Genomic DNA, 13,162 nt, shown 5'->3' on the forward strand with positions numbered 1-13,162 from the left:
TACCACGACATAAACTAATAACTTACCGCCGTCCCATATCATTTTAACGACAGTAATTTACAATGTATCGACATGTTTAATGATTGTACATGTTCGGTTCATTTTTACACATGATTTTTCATGTTATTCACCCACTATTTTGAGTTAGTTCTTGACATTTTATAGCTTTTTACTTCTTTTTTGTGTTTTAATAGGTTTTACTTTGGTTTGTATGAAAATGAGCTAAAAGTGCATTATTTGATATAAATTCTGTTTTTGTTCATTTTCGTAGGTCAACTTCGTGGCCTTGGATCAGCATGTTCCGGTCCTTGGATGAGGTGATGATCTTCATAAGACTTGTTCCAATGGATGTTGACTACAACATATCCAAATTTGAGCTCCATTGGATAAGTATTGCCTATCCAACCAATCCAGCATGTTACCACAGCTCTGGAAATCCGAGTTGGCCAGTTTTCACCTCCACTTAGTGTGATCTTACTTCTACTTGTTACCATGCCTTTCGTAACAATATTTTACTTTAGTTAAGTGGAATTTTCTGAGAGTATATTTGTGAGGACAAAACTTCATCATGAGAGGAGACAAGAAAACAAAGGCAAAAGTGTGCCATGATGAAAAGGAGGAGAGAGATGAGCATAGAGAGGAATCAATTGACTTTGGGGCAGCAGCTAGGCAACGGATCATTCATTCAGTTTTTATTACAATTTGCAGAGACTTTCTAAAAGCTGGGAGCTGGAGAGCTAGAGGAGGAAGACAAAGTCATCCAAGCAAGAAGTGGAAGAGATTTCCACCATTGAAGACCTTGAGCTTCCACCTTCACAAAAGCTGTAACTTCTTTCTAGTTTTATTTCGAATTTGTGTTTGAAATGATTATGAGGAACTAAACTCCATAGCTAGGGCTTAGGTTGAAGCCCTAAACATGAATACCTTATTGTTTTGATGCTTGAGTGTATGAATTTCTAGATATTGTTGATGAATTCCAATTCACCAAATTAATCTATCCTTGATGTATGTTCTTCTTTGATTGATCACCTTTGAAAGCATGCTTCTTGAGATTGTTGGGATTATGTGTATCCTCATGTTATCCTAAGCAATAAATGGATGAAGTAAGAATCATCCATGTGAATTGGTTTCTTGAATACCTAATGTAAACACCATGCTATTAGGATTCTTGTGATGTTCATATTCTCTTTGAACTTAATGGGTTCTCCTTGTAATTGAATCGAAGTACGAACCATACCTAGGTTCGGTTATGAGGAGGGCACAAGTATTGTAGCACGAACCATGCACTTTACGTATATTAGAGAGAATCAATGCGTCTTGAGCCACGACCCATGGTCTTGATTGCGAACATCTTCATCAACACGTTTAGAGTTCATCACTTGAGTATTCATGAACTTGGGTAGAATTGTTTAGGGTGGATTCCGAAACCCTAGTGTTTGTTACATTTTGATTTCACATCTTGATAATTCATCTCTTCCATTCTCATTTAAATTCGAAGTCCATTTACTTACATGCAATAGAAATAGATCACTTGAACCAAATCAAAACCCCCCCCAATGTGTGTGTGAGTTGCGTGTTTGACACGTTACGTGTCTTTGTTACTGAATTTTATTTCTTTCTGTAATTGTTTTGGACTTTTGGTCCGCGTTGTGTTCTTCCATTTTCTGTGCTGAATCCAACCGTATAAAGAACGTGAATTTTGGACGTACGGTTGGAAAGTTATAGGCAAAACACTGGACAGAGGTCGAAACTGAAAAACAGAGAAAACGAATCTGCCCAAAAACGACCGGTCGCTTTTACCTGACGACCGGTCGCTTTTCAAGTCAAATTTTGAGTTTCGAATCTGCCCAAAAACGACCGGTCGCTTTTACCTGACGACCGGTCGCTTTAGCACTGTTCATAGGTGATAAATGGGTGATAAAAGGGTGATAGAAAATGCTGTTTGTGTTTTTGTTTAGTTTTCTTGTGTTGTTTCATTTCTTTTACACTTCTTTACTCATTTTTAGTTTCCATTTTGCATTTGTGCATTTGTGGTGTGTCAATTAAGTGTTCTTTACGTACTCAAATTAGAACTTATAGGAAGCCGACAAGTTCTTCGTGGGATCGACCCCGTACTTACATAATCTATACTTCAATAGATTCGTGCACTTGCGGGTATTTTTAATTGGTTGTTTGCACATTAATTTGTGTCCTCTTAGGAATGCAACAATTTTTGGCGCCGTTGCCGGGGAACTGGCACGGTTGCTTATATGTTTTGTTTGAGTATATTTAGAGTACTTAATTTTATTTTCATTTTTTTTCTTTGTTTGTCATTTCATTTTATTTGAGTTTGTTTTTGTTTTCTTCTTATTGCAGGAACATTTTGCTTATGTCCCTTCTGAATTTGGATATTTCATTAGATTGCACTGTAGAAGATATCCAAGCTCAAGCTTTGAGAGAAAGGAACATCCAACTAGCTGTGTCTACTCCATTGCCTTTTTCACTCTCGCCATTTTCATCATCACCAAGCTCACCAAAAGTCGAGTCACCTCCACCTTCACCAATGGCGGCAGCAGCTGCAAATGCGGAACTTACTATGCAAGAATACTCTTCACCGCCAACAACTGGACAACCATCTTGCATAGTATATCCCGCAAGCACTTTGGAAAACTTTGAGTTGAGATCGGGCATGATACACATATTGCCTAAGTTCTTGGGAAATCCTGGAGAAAATCCTAATGCACATATCCTAGACTTCGAGGAAGTGTGTTCCACAATAAAGATCGAAGGCATGAGTAGTGATGAGATAAGAATGAGACTTTTCTCATTTAGTTTAAAGGATACAGCAAAGGAATGGCTTCACTATCTACCTCCAAATTCCATCACAACATGGACGGATCTTGCTTCAAAGTTCTTGCAACATTTTTTCCCAGCACAAAGGACAAATGAACTCCGAAGTCAGATTACAGGAATTCTGCAAAGGCCGGGAGAAAGCTTCCAGGATTATTGGGACCGTTTCAAGAAGCTTCTAATCACTTGTCCGCATCATAACATACAAGCTTGGCTTCTAATGCAACACTTCTATGAAGGACTTTTTGAAGCGGACCAAAATAATGTGAATGCAGCTGCAGGAGGAACTATAATGACCAAGACTCCAACAGAATTGCGAGCAATATTTGATCTTGTTGCTGCAAATGCTCGCCAATATAATTCAAGGCAAAGACCAGTCAGAAAAGGGGAATCCTATAATGTAAGTACCCTTTCTAGTATGGAAGCTCAGATTGCAAACCTAACCAACATGGTGAAGAAATTGGCACCGGGATCATCCAAGGTTTGTGCATTTTGCTCCACAATTGGTCATGACACTGAAGATTGTCCCTTGGCACATGAGGAAGCAAATGCAGTGGGCTCATTTCAGAGAAATCAGTGGCCTAAGAATGATCCTTTCTCACAAACATACAATCCGGGGTGGAGAAATCATCCAAATTTCAGGTGGAGTGACAATTCGAATGTTCAACAAGGGCCAACTCAACCATCTCAAGGGCCAACTCACCCACCTCAAGGTCAACAACATACTCGCCCACCTCATGGTCAAATGCACTACTACAATCCACCACAACCACCACCTCAACCACAATCTACAGGAAAATCTTTGGAAGAACTTGTTGCTTCCATGGCTAGAAACACAGATAGTTTCATCACTGAGACAAAAAGCTACATGCAGAGGAATGACACCCACATGCAGAAAACGGATAAGGCCATTGCTAATCTAGAAAATCAAGTGGGACAAATTGCTCAAGCTTTGAGTCAAAGGGAACCTGGTATGATGCCTAGCCAACCAGAGATTAATCCAACTGGGCGTGAGCATGTTCAAGCAGTTACCTTGAGAACTGGTAAGGTAATTGGTGAAATAAATGGTTCTAAAGATTTGATTCACAATGTTGATGACATGCAGGTTGAACAAGTGGCTGAGCCTAAAGAAAAGGATGAAAGCAACAAAGAGAGAGATAAGCAAGCAGCTTCTTCATCCGAGTGGATCCCAAAGCATGAACTTGCAAGAAGGGCAAGAAAGGAGAAGGTAAGTCGTGAACCTACTGACGAAGAAATCTTACGTGCTCCTTTTCCTCACAGGCTTATGAGTTCTAAAAAAATTCAACAAGCCAAGGAAATATTGGAAACCTTCAGAAAAGTGCAAGTCAATATTCCTCTCCTGGATGCAATTAAGCAAATTCCGAGTTATGCAAAGTTCTTGAAGGACCTTTGTACCAACAAGAGGAGATTCCAAGATCATGAAACGGTTGCACTAACGGAAGAAGCTTCTGCTGTTTTGCAAAGGAAGCTCCCTCCCAAATTAAAAGATCCAGGAAGTTTTACAATTCCTTGCATTATTGGAGATAAATTGTTTGACAAAGCTTTACTTGATTTAGGTGCTTCAATTAATCTGATGCCTTATTCTTTTTTTGAAGCCCTTAACTTAGGTGATCTTAAACCAACTTCTGTCAGCATTCAATTGGCGGACCGATCAGTGAGATATCCAAGAGGAATTTTGGAAGATGTACTTGTGAAAGTAAATGATCTCATTTTACCAGCTGACTTTTTGGTGCTAGAAATGGAAGAAGCTCCTATTCCGGGTGCGGATCTTCCATTGATTCTTGGCCGCCCTTTCATGGCCACTGCAGATACTGTGATCAATGTTCGACAAGGAACATTGACAATGACAGTTCAAGGGGAAACAATAAAGTTCAAAGTATATGATGCCTTCAAACTCCCCAATGATGAACATGAATGTTTTCGTATTGATACATTGTGTCATATTGTGCAAAATACATTTAATAGTACTCATGGTACAGATTCATTAGAAAAGGTGTTGACACAAAATCCTCAAGTTGCTGAAATTGTTGATAATGAGTTACTTGAGGCTGTGAAATTCCTTGATGCATGTCCAGCCATACCACGTAAGTACACTCCAAATTTTATACCTTTGCCAGTCAATACTGAAAAGCTTGTTCCTTCTCTTGACAGGGCACCCGAGTTAGAGCTCAAACCATTGCCATCCCACTTGAAGTATGTTTATTTAGGTAAAACAGAGACATTGCCCGTGATTATTGCTAGCAATCTCAATGTGGAAAATGAACAGAAGTTGATGCAAGTGTTAAGAGAACACAAGAGAGCAATTGGTTGGAGTATTGCGGACATCAAGGGCATAAGCCCAACAAGATGCATGCATAGAATTTTATTGGAAATTGATTCCAAACCCACAAAGGATGCTCAACGCAGGTTAAACCCAATCATGACAGAGGTAGTCCAAAAAGAAATTCTGAAGCTATTGGATGTGGGTATAATTTATCCTATTTCCGATAGCAAGTGGGTAAGCCCGGTCCAAGTGGTTCCTAAAAAGTCAGGAATAACTGTTGTAAGAAATGAGGAAAATGAACTTATTCCTTCTCGTGTCAAAACGGGATGGCGTGTTTGTATTGATTATAGAAAATTAAATACCGCCACCCGAAAAGATCATTTTCCATTACCATTTATTGACCAAATGCTTGAACGTCTTGCAGGTCACAGTTACTACTGCTTCTTGGATGGCTATTCAGGATACAACCAAATTGCCATCGCTCCTGAAGACCAACACAAGACGATGAAGTGCTCCACTTCATTGATGTACCTGCTGGGATGCAACACTGAGTTGGGAAGGTAAGTCCCTAAAAAAAAAAAAAAAAAAAAAAAAAAAAAACGACCGGTCATTCTTCCATCGCGACCGGTCGCTCTGCGCGAATTGCTGAAGATTTGATTCTGTATAAAAACGACCGGTCGCTTTTGCCTTGCGACCGGTCGCTCATTTGGTGTTTTAAAAAAAAAAAATTAATAAATAATAAATAAATAAAAATTGAATCTGTGAAGAAACGACCGGTCGCTTTTCACAACGACCGGTCGCTCTTCGCGCAATTCTCTTATTTTGAATATGTTTCAGAACGACCGGTCGCTTTGCACTTGCGACCGGTCGCTCGTTGCGTTTTTTTTATTTTATTTTATTTTTCTACAACCGCCTCTGTTTTTCTTCTTTTCCCTCTTGTCTCTTCTCACATTTTTCCCTCAAGTATTTCATCAATTCTTGAGAGATTTGCAGTTAGGGTTCCAAGCCATCCAAGGTAAAGTTTCGTTTCATTTTTTTCTTGTTCTTCCTCTTTGATTTTCTAACTCTAATTGTTTTTCTTATTATTTTTTTTCTTGTTTCTAACTTGTTTTTCTTTTGAATTGTGGCATATTTGTGCATAATTGTGGTTAATTTTTTTGGGTATAATTGTGGCATATTATAAGTTTGGGAAGTGTTTTCAATTCATTAATGCACAATCAGAATTGGGCGTGAATGCTTCTTCTATTTCATAACATGTGATTACATACATACTAGTGAAAATGCGTACAGTAAATTCCTAATCACATGTTCATTGTTGCATTCTGCGCCCCCAGAGGCTTCTGCTAATTGCCTCTGTCTGTTCTTGCTTGTAGAATCTGCAGCAGCTCTACATGATCTTCGTTCCTTTTCTGCAGCATCTCTACATGCTGGTTGGCGCTGTAGAGCCGCTTCTGCAGGTCCGCCACCAGAGCTTTCAGGGCCGCCACTTCCTCACTCAGTGCCCCGCACTCCCGTGTTCTCGCCAGTAGGCGCATGCCCAAATTTGTGGCCGAGACCGCGTTGAGCACGGTTAGGTTGTGGGACTCGTCCACTGCCATCTGGTCAGACCTCTGCGCCACATGCAGATGATCTGCAACTGTAAGTCTGCTGACAGTCATGCCCTCCGGCATTACTGCCCTACGCGGCACCACCTCAGAGAAGTTTGAGGCCGAGCCATGGTGGTATGAGGAGTTTGGGAAGATATGGTTTGGAGGAGCCCGTGTCTGGCCATTTGGTGGTGCAAGGGACAACTCAAGGTTAAGGTCATCAACAAGCATATCTGGGGATGCCATTGATTTTTCTGTCTGGGCTTTTTGATGGTTTTTCTTGAGTTTGCAGGTTGAAATGCAGGATGCTCCTTCTTTCAACCGAGAAGTGGTTTAAATAGCCATATGCTCATAAGGGAGCCGACACCACTTTGCATTTCCTGCGCAATTTGCGGTTGCGTCCGGTTAAAAGGGGAAGCATTTCTACTTTCGCTTTGCTTTCTTTTCCTCCCTGTTTTCTGGTGCATTATGTTTTGATTTCTTTTTAGTTTGTCGTTTTTGTTTTATTTCAGTTGGGGAAGTGTGATTTGTGTCTTTTTCGTTTGTCGCATTCCTTTTATTCCGGTTTGGGGAAGTGCGTTTTGTTTTTCTTCTTTGTCTTTTGCAACTTTCTTTTCTTTTATTTCCGGAAACGAGAAATTTAAAATTAAAAAAAAAAAACAAACAAATACACGGAAAGGGCAAAGACAACCAGGCACACCACTAATACATTAGAAATTATTCTTTCACAGTGCTCGGTGTCTCGACCATTGGACCTTTGAGTTTAGCCCTATGGCTATCCTCTTCCGGGGCTTCATGCACAGCCTCTTGGGGCTCATCACTCGAGCTCCCAAAGATCGCACTCTTAGCTTGAGCGTACCTACTCTCGCGATCTGTTTTCTTGCGTTTACCCGGTTGGTCCAGGTCCTCCAGCTGCTTTCTCATGTCATGGGCGTAAACACTTACCATCTTTGAGAGATTTTTGTTCTCTTCCCGCAACGCCTCTAGCTGGTGTCGATTCACCTCCACTATCCTTGCCCTTTCCCTTTTTAAACTTTTAATAATACTCTGGCACTCCTCCACCATACTTCGCTCCGCCGCCAACTGACCTCTTAGCACCTCCACCTCATGGGACTTCGCAATTAGGCGATGACCCACACTTGCGACTGTTGCCGAGCTTTGCACGCTTAGTGCCAGAGCATCGCTCACGACCCGGTTGTCATCCCTTGATCCCAGCACCCGTATATCCTTGGGAGTTACTAGATTTCTAGCAACTCCAAGGGCAACATCGTTGTCCAGCAGTATCGAGTCATTCACTGTCACGTGCCCCCGTGCAGAGGCAAAGTAAGGCATCCACACTGGTGCCACTGCTTGGCCCCGAGTCTGAGTCGGTGGAGCTAGGTTGAGGTCCAGCGAGAATGGGTAGGAAGAAGCCATTTGAACTTTCTTTTCTTTTGTTCTTTCTTTTCTCTGTTGTGTGTTTCTACGTTTGTGTGTTTTTCCCCAACTCTTTCTCTTCTTCTTTTATAGAGTTAGTTTCTACGTAACCCTAGACACGGCGCTTCTGCGTTTTGCGCGGCCCTTACGGCCTATCCCCTTAGGTCACCTCACCTGGTCCCCAACCCCTTTAATTACAGTTTCGCCTTTCAGCGCTTTTGAGAAACGAAAGTCGTCACGCCTTCCTATGAAGCCAATAATTCTGGCTTGGGACCGTGAGAGAGACCTCTGCTTGTCGACACGTCTCTCACTTTGTTTCCCGTGACTCACAGGTGTCGAGACTTCAGGGCCCACTTTTTCTATTTTACTGAGTCCTCGCTCTTTGTGCTTCTGACTTGGTTTCTTTGTTTTATTTACTTTCTTCGCTTTTGGGCTTTCGTTTGGGTTGGGCTTTCATTTGGTTTGTGCGTTTCATTGGGTTGGATTTCTGCATGTGTAAGACTGTTGTTAGGGCTTACTGTTTTATTTGTTTCTGTTTGGTTTCGTTTTTGTTTTTGTTTTTGCAACCGTGTTGTAGTTGTTTTTCGTGTTTGTTCTTGTATTTACTTGCTTTATTCCCTTTAATTCTTGTTATAACGTTGTTGGTGCCTGAATTCTTTAACATTGAGGACAATGTTTGTTTCTAAGTTTGGGAAGGGATAGCAAGTCTTTTTCGTTTCACTTAAATTCTTACTTTCTTTTATTTTGTTTTCTTTTCTGTTTTGAGTCTTTTTTGTTCTTAAGTCACTTTCCGGACATATATGATGAGATTGTGATGAATGTTTAAATGACTTGATTGAAAATGCTTTAAAAAAAAAAAAATTTGTTATTCACTAAATGGCATCGTTCTAGCATGATATGTTTGAAACCCTCTACGCACTTGCCATTTGTTTCATAATTCTCTAGTTGAGGGACTTGCATGATCCAAAGAATTGTATCAAGCATGAATTAGACTTGTATAACCATATAATGTGAGCTTTGAGCCTTGTGCTTCAATTCATGAGTGTTATACACATATTCTTACTTTTCTTGTCATCTGAGTTGTTGTTTGATCTCATTATTCATTGATTTGGTTGAGCACTTAAAAGTCACTCATTCTTGTGCAATTTGATTACATGACATTTGAGAAATGATATTAAGGCCCTCTTTGGACCGTTTGTGCCTTTCAAGCTAACCCTATGCATGCTTAAGCATGATTTTCCATTGTTAACCACCTTGAGCCTATATGTATGCCTTTTCTTTCAAGTAACCAATTATTACTTCTAGCCCTAGCCTGAAAAACAAGAATTTACCTTTCTAAGGAACTCGTGAGCTTTAATTTAGATGTGTTTTTCATGCTAAGTTTGGGAAGTTTGTTATTACATTTCGGAAAAAAAAAGAGAAAAAATAAAAATAAAAATGAGTACCTCACTCAAAGGGTGAAAGAAAAGAGAAAAATCGTGGTTAAGTGGCAATGGTTTCAAATTCAATTCCATGTTTCTTGGTTGTTCAAATGGAAGGAAGGAGTGTGAATCATAATTAGTGGAGGTATAAGGCTTTGTGGTCTAATTGATCACATATAAAAAATAATAATAATAAAAAAAAAAGAGTGAAAATCTCAAGGGTGATGTTTCAAAGTCTTTTAGTCAACGATTATATGCTCTTACATTGTGAGTTCCTTGGACTTTGTTGTATCCATATCCTTCATTTTTTACTCACCTTACACCCTTAGCCCCATTACAACCTATAATAAAGACCTAAATTGATCCTAAATGTCATGTGGTTGATTTGCACACATTTTTCAGCTTTTAAGTGTTTAGCATCCTTCTTGAGATCATATTCATGCATGTTTTTCATCTTGCTAATTGTGAGTTAAGTCCCGTATGGTTTAACTCTATTCTCATATTTACTATTGAGTGATGCATTGTAACCCTCTTCCGAGTGATTCATTTGTGAGAGGACAACTTTGGTGAGATTTGAAGTTACATTTGTGCTTGGTATGATTTTTGAAGTTGTGTGAAAACTGAAATTGGAGAATGAGTTCCATTTGGCCATCACACTACTACACTTGAGCATGTTGTGTTCTGAACTTTGCTGCCTTGTGAATGATGTCTAAACTGAGTTTTTTCTTGTGAAAACTTTTGAGTCAGTTGCATAAGTCACTCTCTCTTTGGAAAGTGTTCGGAAAGTTTTGTTTCGAGTCTTGTTTTAATTTCTGTTTTGCTCGAGGACTAGCAAAAGATAAGTTTGGGAAGTTTGTTCGGTTCATTTTTACACATGATTTTTCATGTTATTCACCCACTATTTTGAGTTAGTTCTTGACATTTTATAGCTTTTTACTTCTTTTTTTGTGTTTTAATAGGTTTTACTTTGGTTTGTATGAAAATGAGCTAAAAGTGCATTATTTGATATAAATTCTGTTTTTGTTCATTTTCGTAGGTCAACTTCGTGGCCTTGGATCAGCATGTTCCGGTCCTTGGATGAGGTGATGATCTTCATAAGACTTGTTCCAATGGATGTTGACTACAACATATCCAAATTTGAGCTCCATTGGATAAGTATTGCCTATCCAACCAATCCAGCATGTTACCACAGCTCTGGAAATCCGAGTTGGCCAGTTTTCACCTCCACTTAGTGTGATCTTACTTCTACTTGTTACCATGCCTTTCGTAACAATATTTTACTTTAGTTAAGTGGAATTTTCTGAGAGTATATTTGTGAGGACAAAACTTCATCATGAGAGGAGACAAGAAAACAAAGGCAAAAGTGTGCCATGATGAAAAGGAGGAGAGAGATGAGCATAGAGAGGAATCAATTGACTTTGGGGCAGCAGCTAGGCAACGGATCATTCATTCAGTTTTTATTACAATTTGCAGAGACTTTCTAAAAGCTGGGAGCTGGAGAGCTAGAGGAGGAAGACAAAGTCATCCAAGCAAGAAGTGGAAGAGATTTCCACCATTGAAGACCTTGAGCTTCCACCTTCACAAAAGCTGTAACTTCTTTCTAGTTTTATTTCGAATTTGTGTTTGAAATGATTATGAGGAACTAAACTCCATAGCTAGGGCTTAGGTTGAAGCCCTAAACATGAATACCTTATTGTTTTGATGCTTGAGTGTATGAATTTCTAGATATTGTTGATGAATTCCAATTCACCAAATTAATCTATCCTTGATGTATGTTCTTCTTTGATTGATCACCTTTGAAAGCATGCTTCTTGAGATTGTTGGGATTATGTGTATCCTCATGTTATCCTAAGCAATAAATGGATGAAGTAAGAATCATCCATGTGAATTGGTTTCTTGAATACCTAATGTAAACACCATGCTATTAGGATTCTTGTGATGTTCATATTCTCTTTGAACTTAATGGGTTCTCCTTGTAATTGAATCGAAGTACGAACCATACCTAGGTTCGGTTATGAGGAGGGCACAAGTATTGTAGCACGAACCATGCACTTTACGTATATTAGAGAGAATCAATGCGTCTTGAGCCACGACCCATGGTCTTGATTGCGAACATCTTCATCAACACGTTTAGAGTTCATCACTTGAGTATTCATGAACTTGGGTAGAATTGTTTAGGGTGGATTCCGAAACCCTAGTGTTTGTTACATTTTGATTTCACATCTTGATAATTCATCTCTTCCATTCTCATTTAAATTCGAAGTCCATTTACTTACATGCAATAGAAATAGATCACTTGAACCAAATCAAAACCCCCCCCAATGTGTGTGTGAGTTGCGTGTTTGACACGTTACGTGTCTTTGTTACTGAATTTTATTTCTTTCTGTAATTGTTTTGGACTTTTGGTCCGCGTTGTGTTCTTCCATTTTCTGTGCTGAATCCAACCGTATAAAGAACGTGAATTTTGGACGTACGGTTGGAAAGTTATAGGCAAAACACTGGACAGAGGTCGAAACTGAAAAACAGAGAAAACGAATCTGCCCAAAAACGACCGGTCGCTTTTACCTGACGACCGGTCGCTTTTCAAGTCAAATTTTGAGTTTCGAATCTGCCCAAAAAAGACCGGTCGCTTTTACCTGACGACCGGTCGCTTTAGCACTGTTCATAGGTGATAAATGGGTGATAAAAGGGTGATAGAAAATGCTGTTTGTGTTTTTGTTTAGTTTTCTTGTGTTGTTTCATTTCTTTTACACTTCTTTACTCATTTTTAGTTTCCATTTTGCATTTGTGCATTTGTGGTGTGTCAATTAAGTGTTCTTTACGTACTCAAATTAGAACTTATAGGAAGCCGACAAGTTCTTCGTGGGATCGACCCCGTACTTACATAATCTATACTTCAATAGATTCGTGCACTTGCGGGTATTTTTAATTGGTTGTTTGCACATTAATTTGTGTCCTCTTAGGAATGCAACAGTACACATCTCGGTTTATTGGTCAATCGCCGTCTAGAAAGATTGTAACGACATCGATTAAAAAGAAATGACGTGGTTATCACCTATATAATGTCGTCTATGTAAAAGGATGACGTTCAGCTTATTTTCACTTCGTCTACTTAACCACGGACGAAGTTATTAATATGTACTACGTCACCTTTATTTACACAACCGTCGTTGTTAGTCATCTTTCCACTTCCTTTGTTATATAAAACGTGACGTGGTAAAGTATTATTAATGGCAATAAATATATGAAGAACGAGGTTATAGAACTCGTTTATGACGATTTTATTTCAAACAATGACGTGGTTATGATATTACAACGTCGGAACCAATATAAAGGGAGACGTTTTTAAAAATATACACGTCACCTACAACACCAAGACCATCGTTTCAATGACTCTAGACGGCTCAGTTTATCAGTCAATCGCCTTGTAGAAATACTGTAATGACAACGGTTAAAAAGAAATGACGTGGTTAACACATATATAACGTTGTCTTATTAAAAGGATGACGTTCAAACTTATTTTCACTTCGTCTACTCTACTACGGACGACGTTATTAATATTTACTACGTCACCTTTATTTACACAACCATCGTTATTAGTCATCTTTCCACTTCCTTTGTTATAT

The 13,162-nt window shown here is 39.3% G+C and overlaps 1 non-coding gene across 1 annotated transcript; it reads right to left on the reverse strand.

Moving 5' to 3' along the window:
• Window positions 1-2,926: 2,926 nt before the first annotated feature.
• Window positions 2,927-3,033, reverse strand: LOC148291249 (small nucleolar RNA R71). The gene has a single exon (XR_015827250.1). It is a non-coding gene; the product is annotated as a small nucleolar RNA R71 (small nucleolar RNA).
• Between the last annotated feature and the right edge of the window lie 10,129 nt (window positions 3,034-13,162).

The sequence above is a fragment of the Prunus avium genome, chromosome 8 (genome assembly GCF_965620075.1).
Source record: "Prunus avium chromosome 8, drPruAviu1.hap1.1, whole genome shotgun sequence".
NCBI classification, from domain to species: domain Eukaryota; kingdom Viridiplantae; phylum Streptophyta; class Magnoliopsida; order Rosales; family Rosaceae; genus Prunus; species Prunus avium.